Genomic DNA, 15485 nt, shown 5'->3' with positions numbered 1-15485 from the left:
GCTCCATTATATATATTGCAAAAGCAAATAAATAAGCTAAGATTACTTTACAGTTTGCAATTAACTGGCATCAAAGAAAATATTGTTCTAGCAAAAGAGCAAGTTTGTTTAATGGAGAGTTACACGAACCATGGCAGCTCAATGTATCTTCCACATTCGCGAAATTTCGATATCGACGAAAGAATGCCGAGCTCGTGCTCTATACTTTGCGCCAATTTGCGAACGTCCGCACCGTTTGCTCTAACCAAGAGGGAAAAAGGACCGGAGATAGCCCAGGAATAAAGGGCGGAAACTGATTTCGCGAGTGCACGCGCGCGCGCGAGCGAGCATAATTTAATCGCGCGCGTACACGCGGTCTGTATGGCCCGCGGGGCTAAAGGTTTAGCCATGCTCGTCGATCAAAAGTTCTTTTACAGATAGCCCCTGATGATACGTCCCGGGGGCTACACCTGCTCATGATACGCCACTTTGGTGTAACCTGCCCTGCCCCGCGCGAGCGAGCGAACGCGTCTATGTGTTATATAATATGAGATCGCGCGCGCGCGGCGTCCAGGATACCGCGGACTAATATCGATACCGGTGGTCATGATGGTCATGATGTTTATGCTGGTTACAGAGGTTATGTCTGGGCATGGAAGAGTGCTGGCTGTAATACGGGTACAGTCTCAGCTAAGCATTCGCGAAACGCGGCGATTCGATATTTCGCTAACTCTGTAAACCGTTATCGGTATCCTTATCGGATTCTACAAAAAAATATGATGAAGATATTTAATTTACTCTAAAAAATACTGTGAAGAGTTAAAAAATCAAGCTTTCGAAATGACATTTTTGATTCAATTTGGAAATATCAAGTTTTTATAGAATGAAAAAAATATGTTGCAAAAATCCAGTTCTCTCTCCCTCGATTCTACAGAGAGGAATATGAAAAAAATATCAAAATTTCGAATTTCAAATATAAACCGTAATTGAATTGAAAATTGATTCAATTCTAATTCAGTGTTCTAGAGTAGTAAAAAATATATTCTATAAATTCTCAATTACATAGATCTTTTTGCTATAAAAAATATATTTTACATTTTGCGGGACGGAAAACTTGTATGTTTTTATTTTGAAACTATATTTTAAGCCATCCTATAAAATTGTGATAATATTCCTGTAGAATTTATTTTTTTCTCTTTATCACTTAAAAAAATGCCAGATAGATTCGCTATTTTTTATATTTGTTCCTGTACAGATTCCCGTACAGATTTCTGTCCAAAATTCAAGGATAATTAAATTAAGTGGGTTGGAAAAATTAATTTTCGTAAAAAAAATTATCTCGAAATTTATCAGGAAATATGAATTAAATAACACTTTCCTCTCCATTTAAAAAAAATGGAGTTGCGTCACCTGGAAATAATGATATTTAGCGGTTAAAATGCAAAATGTTGAAAACTTGACGGATAATCGAAAGCAAAGCGAAAACCTGCATTTTAAAATACATCGTAAAGCCATGATCAAAGATGCGTATATATCATCGTAGTGTAATATAGCAAGACAATGGAATTTATCGTGCATGCACGATTAAAAGATTCACTTGCCTGCGCGTTCGCCTTACGTATCGAATTACGCGTGATTATGGCGTATGCGTATTAAAAATAAAAAACAATCAATTTACCTGCGATTTTCACGAAATTGGCGAATCGATGACGATGACGAGGACGATGACGCTAATATTACTCGTAATAACCGTTCACTGTACGCGGAGAAACCATTAGATGGCACGAAAAATGTGTTTTTCATTATTGCAGAAACACGCTTCGTGAAGAATCTCCTAAGGGAAAACGAAGATGCGAAGACGTGCACGACCGTGACACGCGAGTGCGTACGGCGTGAGTCGTGACGTAAAGACTCGTTGCACCGACCTCGGTCAGCGAAAATTGAATCAAAATTTTTTGCATCTCTATCTATACTTCATCATGATAAATATAAATGATAAATATAAATATAAATATAAATACGCGGGAATAAATAAATCACAAAAAACTTAATAAATTTAAAATTAAAATTAATTGATACATTTACATAACGTCCTACACAGAGAAAAATGTATACTATATTCAAGTAAATATTGTTTATTTTAAGTATATTATAAGTTTGTATATCCGCAAATATATCATAAGTTCACCACAAGCATTAAATTTAATTGAATATATTCTGAATTTTAGTAAGTGCAGTATTTTAGTCAAGAATATTAAATTAAAACAAAAATTTGGTTTGCTTACTACAAGAGTTGACGTAAAATAAGTTTGATTTCTCTTTGATACAACTTTACAATATTCTTAAAGAGAAAATAAATTCTTCGTTTGAGTACGTATGATAATGAGATTTTCTAACACTTGTGACGAGTATATTTTAAGACTATTATCAAGAATATATTCTTTGTTGAAGAAAACTATTACTTAAAAAAAGAAAAATAAACTGAGTAATCGCTTTTCTTGGCAGTAGAATTATATTTTTCTCTGTGTAAAGTTAAGAGAAAAAATTAAAATTCGTAAACTATTTGTGATTTGAAATTTTAATATATTGCAGACTTATTCAAAGAAATTGCGTCGATGTCTCAGCGTGCCGTATGCGTGTGTCGAGGCGAAATCACAAGGAGGAGACACGCACATTGCGTATGCCGCATCTAATGAGCGCAGCTTAAATGCGAATCTAATATCAAATCTTTCCTCATCGTCGAACGAACGCCCCATCTTTCCCGGCTTTTCCATGCGGTTTGCCGATTACGTAGTCCGAGTCGAAATAAATCTGCGAATTCACCGAATGGTCTCCGTTTACGGAAAGCGTTGGTATGTTTCGCGCTTAACGAGTTAGCGGGATGTAATAAAAAAAAAGAAAAAGAGATTTTGACATGTAACGATTTAAATTTTACGACGCGGTATCCCAACGAAGATTGTATCAATATTGACATAGAAGAGATGTAGAAATGCAAATGCGATTGAAGGATACCGCGGTGAAGTATGAAAAACGATTAAGAGAAATACAAGCATGAGACACGGGAGAGATGATATAGTAAGATGATCTCAGACGAGACGCCGAGTCTCGTAATAAAGAAGATTAAACACACGTGCCATGGGAGACAGGTATCGCGCGCGAGGATAGTTTCCTTACGACAAGTCGTAATTTTCTACATACGTCCTTTTTAATGCCGATCCTCACGCGCTTAATCGTTCTCGCGCGGTTGCATGAAATTCGTGTACGCGATATCTACTTATCTACATCGCGGAGCAAATCGCACAAGATGAAGTCCGCACGTGGTGGATCTTTGCAACCTCTCCTTTCCGCTGTATTATTCGAATCTCTTTAAAAATTATCGACACGATATAACACTTTCGTTTGCTACCACATATATCTCTGTTATTTGTATGGACAGTGTACATGTTCGTATACGTATGGCGTACCAACAATTCTTAACTCTTAAAGATCGCGATGATACGAGTCATTTGACCAATATTTTAATAAGAAAATATTTCCTAATCAATAGAAAAATGTTTAAATTTTATTTTTCCAACTTTTATCGTGATCATTTTCTACAGAGAAAGAAGAGTATATGCGTCAAGGAGTATACAGGGTGTTTCATAAATGGTGGGCAAAATTTCAAGAATGGATTCCTCATGCTTAGAGAAGAAAGAAAAAGTTAATCAACATAGATCCGAAAATGATTAGTTTTTGAGTTATTAAGATTTTTGTAATACAAAATTTTCTCATTTCTCGTCTTAGAAGTCCTTTTACAGGCATCAACAATGTTTTCCAGGCCGCCGAACTTGAAAAACACTGTTGATGCCTGTAAAACTTTTTTTCTTCTCTACAGAAAAAAAAGACATTCTTGTTTTGAAAATATATTTAGTTTTAACATGAAAATCTTGAAATAAGATTATATTGCGTTAATTAAAGAAAAATATAATTGCTTGAATAATTGCTTGCTTTAAGCCATTTTATATAGTTCAATCGAGAAAAATATATTCTTATGATTTAAGATTTAATTTTCTCGAATGGAAAAGAAACAATGTTAGATAGAAAATAACATTTTTAAATCAAAGATTATAATTTTCTTAAAGTAGAATTAAATAATTATATATTCTTGAGGTGACAATTACAATATTAAAATTGAACGATAATATTGTTGAAATTTGAAATTATTAAATTCTTCTAAGAAGATTATAAATTGTTACGTATATATGAAACAATGAACGCGTTAGTTTAAGTATATAAATTTTGATTTGACACTTAATTTTTTTTCTATGTAAGCATGAGGAATCCATTCCTGAAATTTTGCCCACCATTTATGAAACACCCTGTATACGTATAAATTTTTGTAATTTTTTGAAGCATTTTGATACAACTAGCATCGCAACGAGACAACATTGTGATCCACATTGTGACTAAGAACAGAGAAAAAAATGTGAGATCTACAAGAGTTAACGTAAGTACATAATTGCGAGTTCAACGGCCGCGTAAACAAGAGTCTCGCCGGTGGCACTTTTCCTAGGAGCTTGCACGATATCACGGGAATCTATTCGCGGTATCGTGGAATCTATTTCTGCGCACGGCCTTGTGAAAAACGAGAGCGCCGTGTGCGATTGATATTGACTCGTTATCATTAGTTGCTGCGGTAACTAGATCGTAATTACGGGTAGCCGGGGCTAGGAGTCTCGAGAACGAAAGAAAAATAATCATTACGTATCGCAACACAACACGAGTAATTTCAAACTAGTTTGATTAACAGATGACGTATTTTCACGTCAAGGACGCGTGAGCGGAAAATCCGGTCGCGGTTATTAACAAATAATGTCTCTCGATCTTTGGCTTTTCGCGAAAGAATCCTTAAACCTCCAGGCGATGTTAACGATCTTCGATCGCGATCTATCGCAAGAAATATCGCGTGCTATGGGCGATTCTATGGTCGGTATGCGTTTTCGCCGTGATTATAGTTATAATTGGCTCTAACCGCACGGTGTGCCGAGTCGAAGCGGCTACTGGTCTATAAGAAAAATTCTCAGCCACTGCAACGCGCCAATTATTTTGCAGTGAGATGAAAACGTACAGACAGTGGTGCGCGTTTCAAGCTAACAACGCTTTCGCGAAATTCAACATCTGTTATTGAACATTATCAAAATTAATATATCGTGGGAAGAGACATATTTAAAGTATGCATACATTGAGAAAAATCGTTTGATTGTACCAACAAGACGTATATGATTGAAGGCATTTTGATTAAATCAAACAAGAATTTCTAATTATCGTGATAAGACTCGATTTTTTATAACTAGAACGTTTAATAGATTTTACTATAAGGATTTGATTAGTATTTTCTGGTTGGATCTATAAAATTTCTTGTTACATTAATTTTTTTGCTTGCCACTCTTAACTTAACTCGTATTCAATATTTGCCATGAAATTTATATACAGAACTAGTATTAACATTAAATCCAAAGTATGTTTTTTTTCTCTTACGAGCAGTAGTGACAGAAAGAGGAGCTAGCTCTCTGATTGTGTGTGTTTGAGCTGCATCCTCTTCTTGCATCACTGTTTATCAGTTTAATTTCTAACAAACTGAATTTAAAATAATTTATTCAGTAATCTGGATTGAATTTATCCAATCATCTTGTTGGAATTCAGAATATTAAACAGACTTTTGAGATTAGATGGAAAAAATTTTAAACGACTTGGTGCTGGGGAGTTTAGTATTATTAATCAGAAAATTTGGTAAATTTAACAGGAAGAAATTAATCAGATTCATCTGGTAATTCCTACAAGAATTCTGGTTCGTCTATTTTCCAACAGACATACTGGTTGAATCTAATTAATGCAACCAGATTTTTTTCTCAGTGTATCGTATACATTGGAATAATTTCAAAATCCAACATAAAGAAATGTATATAAAAAGAAGAAAAGATCCGCGTGTCATTAAAAATTCGCGGTCAAAGCTCCGCGTTGTAATTTGTTGGCGCGTTCAGACTATGACTATGAAAATTGGACTAGCAGATGATTCACAAAAGCTGTCCCCTCTCTTCTTCTCTTTTACAAAGGAGTCGAAAATGGCAACGTGCGGGTACAAGTCCGCCGAGCGGACTTCTCATCAAGAAATCGCGACGACGTTTCGTTCGCGACGCGAATCGTGTGTTTTGGAGGATCCTTTTGCGGAATTTTTTCACGATAAGAAATATGAATTCTACATGTCTACATTCTTTCTGAAGAAAAGAAAATGCCAAGATTCCCGCGTACTTGACGTACCTTTGTATCACCAAACTTCCTGCCGTTTTTTTTCCCGCATAGACGCGAGCTCCCTTCGAGAAGCCTTACGCTCATACACCGACGTTCGGATTCGTGACTGGGAAGTGAGATGCACTGACCCATGACTGGCCAACGAGCGGATAGGATAGTCATAGACCCGCGTGCAAGGAGGAGACGACGCCCGTTCTCTCCGGCCAACTCCCACGTCCTATAGAGCAGCGTCTCTTGGACAGAGAGGTTAAGCCGTGCCAGGCCGAGAATTACTATATCACCCGGCAGCGCCGTGAGAGAAAGAAAGGTACTGCCGATGTTAATGAAACAACGTTAGTCACGTCCGCGCGTTTCATACTCGATATCATTCTGTTACGAAATGCTATTACGGTATCATCATAGCATCGAGAGAGAGCCCAGGAAGAATGCCGAATGCTCATTATGCCGAAAATCATCGCCAGATAACGCGTCCAAATTATAAAATACAAATCAAATAAAAATGCCGAGGAATCAATATAAAAATCTATAAATTAATTGAATTATTTAAAAATTTTTTTTGAAATATATTATACTGATTATTTATCTCGTTTCTTTTTTTTCACGGTTTTGATTCAGCAATTTTTATCGGTTATTATGTTCTTACAATTTTGATTAGATAGATTTTGATTAGATATTCCGATATGTACATATATACATGCATATGTATAGATGTACATTCCGAATTATAGAACGTGAATTTTTTTTCACCGTACAAAACGAGATCGAGAAGATTGATCCGTAGCTTCTTCGATTCGAGGTAAAAATATTCCAACGAAAAAGAAAAAAAATCGAGATAAAGCACGTGATTTTAATCAAAAGTGACTATTATATACATACCTCGTAAATTAAACCAAAGTAAACATACTCGAGATATGAATATATAATGAATAATATATGGAGTGCCGAGAAATTAGAAATTTAAATCAGTATAAGATATAATTTATCCGACGAAAAAATGTAACCTTTCACAAATCTAAACTAATTTACTATCAAATATCGAACTGATTAAAACAAAAATAATCGTCCCCCCGTCGTCGAACCCCCCTATAATATGCCCCCGACCTACTTTGTCCCCAAGTCGTTTTAACCCCAGAGTCTTTTGTCCAAATTATTTAATCCCCAGAGTTTTTTCGAAGGAGCTTCTGTGTACAACTGAACGATGTGCAATTTTCCGTGTATACCTGAGCGGTGTGCAACTTAGCAGTATGCAAATAATTGGTATCCAAGTGCGCCACTCCCAACTTAACGTATACCGTCATTTACCTATTTACCACTAATTTTAGTCTTTAACGTCGATTTTCTCGAAAACTTTTAATTTTACGCGAAAAATGTATAGAACATAAATGATATATTTTTACAAGAACTACAACTTTTATTTGAAACATTTTTTTGATACATGAATATTTATCGAAAAAATGTTCAAAAAACTGATATTTTTTGCAATGTTTTGGAGTTTTGACCTTGAAAATGACCTAGTCGCAAATTTTCATTATCATATTCGTAATCAGCACACAAAAATACAAAAAAATAGTATAGTCTCAAAAAAATCGGAGGGTTCACCTATTCGGAACTTTATCCGAATTTACATTCATTAGGCACTATTTTACGCTGCCTTTAACGTTGAAGGCGACGCCCCGAATACGAGCGCATCGTGCGCGTTTGAAGTTTTAATTTTTCTATTCTAGGCGCTAATAGATTCGCCGACGAATGTCCCGTGCCGCTTTCGGTCGTTACTCCCATTACAAGTCCCATTGTACTAGCGACGAAAAACGATGACGCCAACGGCAACGACGACGACGTGAGATGTTCGAGTGGCTATAAATAACGAAATTTCGTAAAAGCGCATCTCGGCGCATTCCTCGCACGGTGATGAGTCAAAAGGGCTGGAGAAGAGCGTCATGAAAAGTACTAGAAGAGGAGAGGAACGAGAACACGTCACTTCTCATTTTTCCCGCCTCTACATCACTGTCGCGTTGCGTTAATGCGATGCTATCCCATTTGCTCGCGCGTCATCGTTCACGAGGTCTCGATTAGGAGAGATACGCTCGAAATCTCTATGCACGTCTTCTACTATCGCTAATCTACGACTATCTTTTGATGTCACGATATAAGCTCAAATCAGCTCGTTAATGCGTCAAAGAAATTGAGCCCGCGTGACTGCACGCGTACGAGTCATGAATTCTTAAATAAACTCAGATGGGAGAAAGACAGAGAAAAGAGACACAAAGAGAGAAGGAAAAAGAGAAGAATTATTTGTCACATAGCGTGATAAATTTTACGTTCGTTAATCTAATAGCTCGGTATAGCACAATTAGGAGTTAATTAATTATTAATTTATTGTGCTAATAAATTATAAATCTATGTTGGCATCATCACTTAGCAAAAAAGTGGAAGTACTAGCATCGTGTTAAATAAGCATTTATATCAAATATTAAAGATGAAAATATTGACATGACACGATGCTAGTACTTACACTTTTAAGAAATATTTATAATGAATTTTGTAAACAAAAAGCAAATATAAAATTAATCGGCCAAGAATAATATAAATAGATTTCAAAAATATATATTACATCTTATATAGATGTATCAAAACATAGAGTATATAATTATATAAACAAAATCATTATTTGCTTGATATCAAATTGTTTCTCGAATTGACGTTCTCAATTATTATCGAAATATTCTGGTTCTGAATTTATTGTTTGCGAAATTTAAAAAAAAAATGAAAAATAATCCAATATTTTTATCGCTATGAGAATAAACTATGTTACAACGAAACTAGCACGATTAATTTTATAAATTGCAAATAATAAATTAACGATATTACTCACTGTATGGTTGTTTCTCTCGGCCTTCTTTCTTGTCCTTTACTGTTTCTTCATGGCACTCACACAACATTTATTCGCGAAAATGTGATTAAATACAATTGCGCACTAATCATCAAAAGCACTTACCATTCCCGATATTAATCCCACAATATATACTATATTTTATATTGCGACGGAATAAAATCACTGTTACACAAACGATTTTATTAAGTTATCTTTTGTTGATGATGAAAATTTGAAAGTAATCAACAACTTAAGCACAATATTGCGCGATATTTTGCGATACTACGCGAAATAACAATTAAAACGTAATAGTTGCGGCAATTAATCACGTGAATTAATAATTTTCAATTATTTGTAAAGAATAAACGCGTTTAATATTTCCTAGTATTTGTCATATTTTGAAAAATAATATGACCACGTATACGCAGAGCACGACGACACTTGCTCCCGCGATCAAAGTTCACCGCGGACTGACAACAAGACCACGGAAGGTAAACAATAGAGTGCTAATATAATGTCATAAAAATTCAACGGCCTTCAGTGCGCTATTGTTTACATACGAATAGAACGACGACTCATGCCGATTCGTTTTTAAAGTTAATAAAATGACAATATATTAATCGTTTTATAGTTAATCTGAAATTCGACACAAACTGCTATGTCGTTATATTAAAATGCAAATATTTCAAATAATTTTTATAATTACTAATTATTAAATCCATGCGATTAATTAATTTTCGCGATTCAGCATAATTAGCCATTAAATTAATTTACAATATCATATACTATCGCGCAATATTAGGATAAAGTTACCGATGATATTTTTATATTTCAAAATTTATTAACAAAATATCATTTAGTTATTGATAAAATCGTTCGTATAACTATAATTTTCAAGGTCTTTTGTTGTAATATAAAATATATATCATTAACGTATAAGATTATTATATTGAAAATATAAAATGCCAAACAATTATCGTTTTTAATAATTAATGCGCGCGTAATTGTAATTAACCATTTTTGCGAGTGTTGTATGAGTGCTACAATAAAACGGCAACGAATATAAGAAAGAAGATTCCGATCATAATAAAATAAATAATTTATAATTTTGTTAATTTTTAGTATTGCTATTTATGAAAATAATTGTTTTCTAATTTTCATGATAAAACATTATTATTTTATTCATCTAACGATAAATATTAAAGCATTTTTAATTATATTTTAATTATATTTATTTCGCAAACAATAAATTCAAAACTAAGATAACATCTCGATAACATTTGATAAAAAAAATTTATATCAAATTGGTATTGTTAACTTTTTATTTTCGATCACTTAAACTATTTTATTATGGTTGTAATATTCCGTGTATATATGTATAAAAATTTAATATTTTGAAATTTATTTATGATGTATTAGTTTACGTTTCACTATAAGTGTTTAGAAATAAAGGTGCTAGCATAATTTAACTCTTTCCATTCCACTGATGCCATTACGCAATATACAATACGCATCATAATTTTTGGACAAAGACTAAATTAGCATTTCAGTTTCTCTCTCTCTCTCTCTTTCTCACTCTTCCTTTTGAATATTTTCTGTTAATTGATGGAAAGTAATCAATTCTAAATTAGACCAATAAATTAGAATATTAATTATAATGCTATAATAAGATTATAATGCAATAATTAATTCATTAATTATAACGCATATATTTGAATTTGATTTTCATAGTAGCGGATTAATAGAGACATCAAAAATTTAATGGAATATCTAGAACAAAGTTTAGACCGAGCAAATTGATGAAGATGGAGAAGGGTAAAATGCGTTATTAGTAGCACACACATTCAATTCGTGAACGATAAAAATGTTTGCGATACAATTATCTCGGTGAATTAAGATCTAGTAACTCGATGCTAAAAATAGCTTGGACGATGACAGAGCAACAAAAAGATCTCTCGCGCGACAATGCGCACAAAAATAATTCCCTTAACTGCCCGGATGCGCGTTGTCCAGCGCGTTACCGCCATAATGGAAAGTCTCCTTCGCGATATAACACGATGCGTAAATAAGCGGTCGCGTTAAGAAAGGAGAGTTTACGAGACGCGTCATCCTCTCGCGCGTCCACCAGCTCGGCAAATTGACCGGCGCGAATATATCGCGTTATCCATTGCCAACCTCCAACCCTCCTCCTCCCGCTCGCGAAACCGCGGTTATTACTTTCACTCGGGGATCCGAAAAATCGTCGTCGGAAAAAGCGACCTGTTAGAAAGGGAGCCGAGCAAAAGGACTCGAAACACACACACACACACACATATCCGACGTACACATTCTCTTGGCACGCTCATACTTATGCATGAGCCCGCGTACACGCACACGCGGCGCGTACCTAATACACCGCCAATGAATGATTTATGGAACGATATCCGCTTTTTTATCGGGGGCCCTCCGATTCAGGTTGTCGTGCTCGGGGCATTGGTCGTGCCGCCGAGATTGCTCTCGCCGGAGGATGCCGGAGGCTTTGCCCGAGCTGTAATTGCACTCCATCGGCGAAAATGGAGTGGGAGGAGGGAAGAATCGTAGGGAGAATCGGTTTAACGAAATCTGTTGTTAGGCGCGATCGAGGGGAACTTTGCCGTTTATCATCCGAGGATTTAATTCCCGTGACTCGCGCGTGAGGAATTACGCGCAAGGTGGTATCGCCATCATCGCGCTGAAGAAAGAGATAGAGATAGATAGATAGAGAGAGAGAGAGAGAGAGAGAGAGAGAGAGAGAAAAAGAGATTTATTCCTTCCGGTCTTGAATTGTCCGAGAGCTCTCGATCCTCTGGCTTTCCGATCTTTGATTTATCATCGCGAAGAAAAAACTATCGGTACGGTTATAAATTTATGTCGGCCAGGCTTACGTCTAGTGTGCTAAAAGCTCGGTCGAGACTTCGTTACCTAATTCCATCGAGCGTGCCAATGTTCCCGTAATCTCATTACGAAAGCCGAAGGCCCGCCAAAATCAGATCGCGGCTCGAATATGTCGAATTATTGACGCGGGTCTAGAGTGCGTGCGCACACGCGCGTTACTCGTAAGTCGCATCTGCACGCGATCGACTTAAATAAGGATAGATTGCGAAAGTTTTCGGACCGCAAAAATACCCGACATCACCTGTTTCTATTCGTTTGTACTATAATTGAACAGCATTGATTTAAAAGCGTCCTGAAAGATTGTTCTACCGACATCGTTCCTTCGAGAGGGAGGAAGAGAGAAAGGGGGAAGGAACTCGGTCGATGACCGCGTTTAGGTAACATAGATTGTACGTAGCAACTACCACGAATAAATCGGCCCTCGTGCCGACGCTGATCGATTATATCGCTTAGACGTGGCGTTTCACTCGCCGAGTAATAACAATGCTAATCGAACGTCATTATGGCTCTGCGTTCGTATTTATAATCCATCACGACAAATCCGCTTGCAATAAACCTCGGCAATATACAATTAAGTTTATACTAATCTATGCGTAAAAAAAAAAAAAAGAGAAAATATCTCGCACATTATGCCGTTTCCGTTCGTTAACCCTGACATTACCGGCGATGAGCACGAAGAGATTTCTCTCGTCTATTCAATTACATATATATTATTATTAAGCCGATAATAATATTAAAATCTTAAGGATGTTTTGTACCTATTTTCAAAATATTGAGAATTTAATGAAAATTGTACAGAATGTCCTTACATGTGTTTAGAATCTTCAGTACAATTTTTAAATCGATTCACTAAAGCGTTCACAAGTTAAAAGGATTTTAATTTGCCCCGAATTAACATGTGTTCTTATGGGAAACATATAACCACGTCGATTCAAATGACAAAAACACAAGGAAATAATATTTATTTGTTTAAAATTTGCAAAAGTTTAGACACAGAGGAAATATTTGGTCAAATAATATTATACAAGTACTAACTGATTAAAAAGATATTAAATATAATTCAATAAAGTTAGCCATGTATCTGTTACAAGGCGAAATTCTCTGCCAAAAGTTAATCATTTCGATTAACAAAATTCGGAATATTTCAGTAAAAACGTATTAAATATTAAAAAATACTCTGCACTGCAGCTAAGATCAAATTGTAATATTCCACACAATTTCTCATACTCAAAATGATTTTCAGCTACTTTTCGTTGAGATTGTACATACAAAACATTCTTAATACAAAAATGAAAATATAATATAACGCAATTATGCTCGCGAGTGTAGCAGAAAAATAGCTCGACGTTCGCGAGATTTACTTAAAAATTTTTTTGCCGGGCACAAATGGCGTTTCAATAGGTAACAATACTAAAACAGCACGAGCACGAGAAGCACGGTTAAGTACGGTCATTAAATTTATCACGAACGGGCAGTTAATCTTCCGACGCGCGCGCGTCGGTTTACCAGCACTTTTCATGGCAAAATTCCGACAAGCCGACTACGGTGATTTTAACCTGCATTCGCGCATATGAACGGTGTGCGGTATGAGAAATATATAATGCGGCGATATTTCTCCCCGTCGCTGCGCCGACAGTGTAGGAAGCTCGAAATGCATTCCATTAGCATAGCTTAACATTAAGCGCTCACACGTCCCGGCTCCGTGAATTACAGGCATTGAATCTTGAATGATTGCACGATTCAAAGGGCGTACATCAACAATGTCAGCCGGAACGTAGGCTCACCTGTTTTCGACTACCGCGCAAAATTTAACGAGAATCGCGCGCTTATTAATTCCGGATAAACATTGCGTAGGCAGCGATAGGGACGGTTCATATCGACCCTCTCGTGAAATATCGAAAACATATTGATATAAATAACATACTGATATAAATACAAACTGATATAAATTTATTAATCTTTCGCAAGTAGAGTCCGTTAACGTAAAAAAATTGTCGCGTATAATTATCTTATTTATTAAATAATAGTTATTATTATTTGTTAATTATTCATCAATCATCTATTAGCTCACAAGAAAGCCTTTTAATTGTCGGTGCTAAATTCACGGAAATTTCAGTCGATATACGTGATAGACCCCGGCTACTCGAGGTGTCACAACATCATACGTTAATCGTTCAGGGTTAACGAAGCCGCGCGATTCTCCGAGATCGACGAACTCCAGCTGCTTTCTCACACTTTGTCAGCATCCAAGGTTGGCCGTTCGCCGCGTTCACGGATTCGTCACACTTGGATGTCAGTGACCTTCGCTACGTTTTTATTTTTAAACAACCAATCATTAGAGGAACCATAAGGTTTACCGGCTTTCTTTGCGCCGTCTTTCTAGCACAAAAGTGTAATATATAGCAATTATAGCCTTGATGCAACAATATTGAAATTTCTATGAGTAATGAGCTGCCACGATATGAATCGACTTTTATCGATTGTGATTGCTGGAGGAAAAGAAAAATTCCCTTTGTATAATTCTATATAAATCTATATGAATCTTTTTAGAGATCCAAAGAGAAAAGCCTTGTTTTGATTTATTAAGAAGTGAATGATTGAGAAATCATGTTGCCGTTTTCTTTTTTATTTATTTAATTTTATATATCAAATTATAATACATTTTTTATATCTAATGAAAGAAAGGACTTTATATAAGATCAGTTTTCGAATTGTGAAAATGATACGAGTGCGAAACGGATTAGCATCATTATCGGTAGGCTTTATTCTTTGTACGTCTTTATTCTTTGTGTCTATTCCGGTCATGCGAAACGTCAAGCACTCCATACGTAATATTTGCTCAACGAGCGCGTCGCTGGCTATTTCAAGCGAGTGTGTCAATGGCTGGTGAAAGGTATCAATGACTTTTTTTCTCACTGACCCACGACAAGGAACTCTCGATCTCTAATATCATCGTGTTTATTTACGTAATCCCGACAGTTCGTGCGCGGAATCGATGATGCGTGTCACCAATCTCATACGACTCTATCCGACATTTATTATATAGGTTATTATATTTGGATGTTTATTAATTTTTGATAAATAAATTTATATTTTCATATTAATTTTTTATTAAAAAATGCGTCAATTATTTTAAATTATATAAAATGTAAAGTGTACAATTCTCGCACGTTTAAGAATGTTGTGTATCTATTTTCAAAATATTGAGAATTTAATGAAAATTGTACAGAATGTCCTTACATATGTTTAGAATCTTCAGTACAATTTTTAAATCGATTCACTAAAGCGTTCACAAGTTATAAGGATTTTAATTTGCACCGAATTAACATGTGTTCTTATGGGAAACGTATAACCACGTCGATTCAAGTGACAAAAACACATGGAAATAATATTCAGAATTTGTTTAAAATTGGCAAAAGTTTAGATACAGAGA

The 15485-nt window shown here is 35.5% G+C and overlaps 1 protein-coding gene and 1 long non-coding RNA gene across 3 annotated transcripts in view; one reads left to right on the top strand and one right to left on the bottom strand.

Moving 5' to 3' along the window:
- Positions 1-15485, bottom strand: part of LOC105257216 — a 183893-nt gene that overhangs the window by 137759 nt on the left and 30649 nt on the right. The window lies entirely within an intron of this gene.
- LOC105257217 overlaps positions 1-15485 on the top strand; it is a 45573-nt gene that overhangs the window by 605 nt on the left and 29483 nt on the right. The gene's annotated exons all lie outside the window — the stretch shown is intronic.

This window comes from Camponotus floridanus, unplaced genomic scaffold (genome assembly GCF_003227725.1).
Source record: "Camponotus floridanus strain SB8 unplaced genomic scaffold, Cflo_v7.5 scaffold11, whole genome shotgun sequence".
NCBI classification, from domain to species: Eukaryota; Metazoa; Arthropoda; class Insecta; order Hymenoptera; family Formicidae; genus Camponotus; species Camponotus floridanus.
Note: the sequence above shows the minus strand (reverse complement) of the source record. Positions and strands in the feature narration are given on the sequence as shown.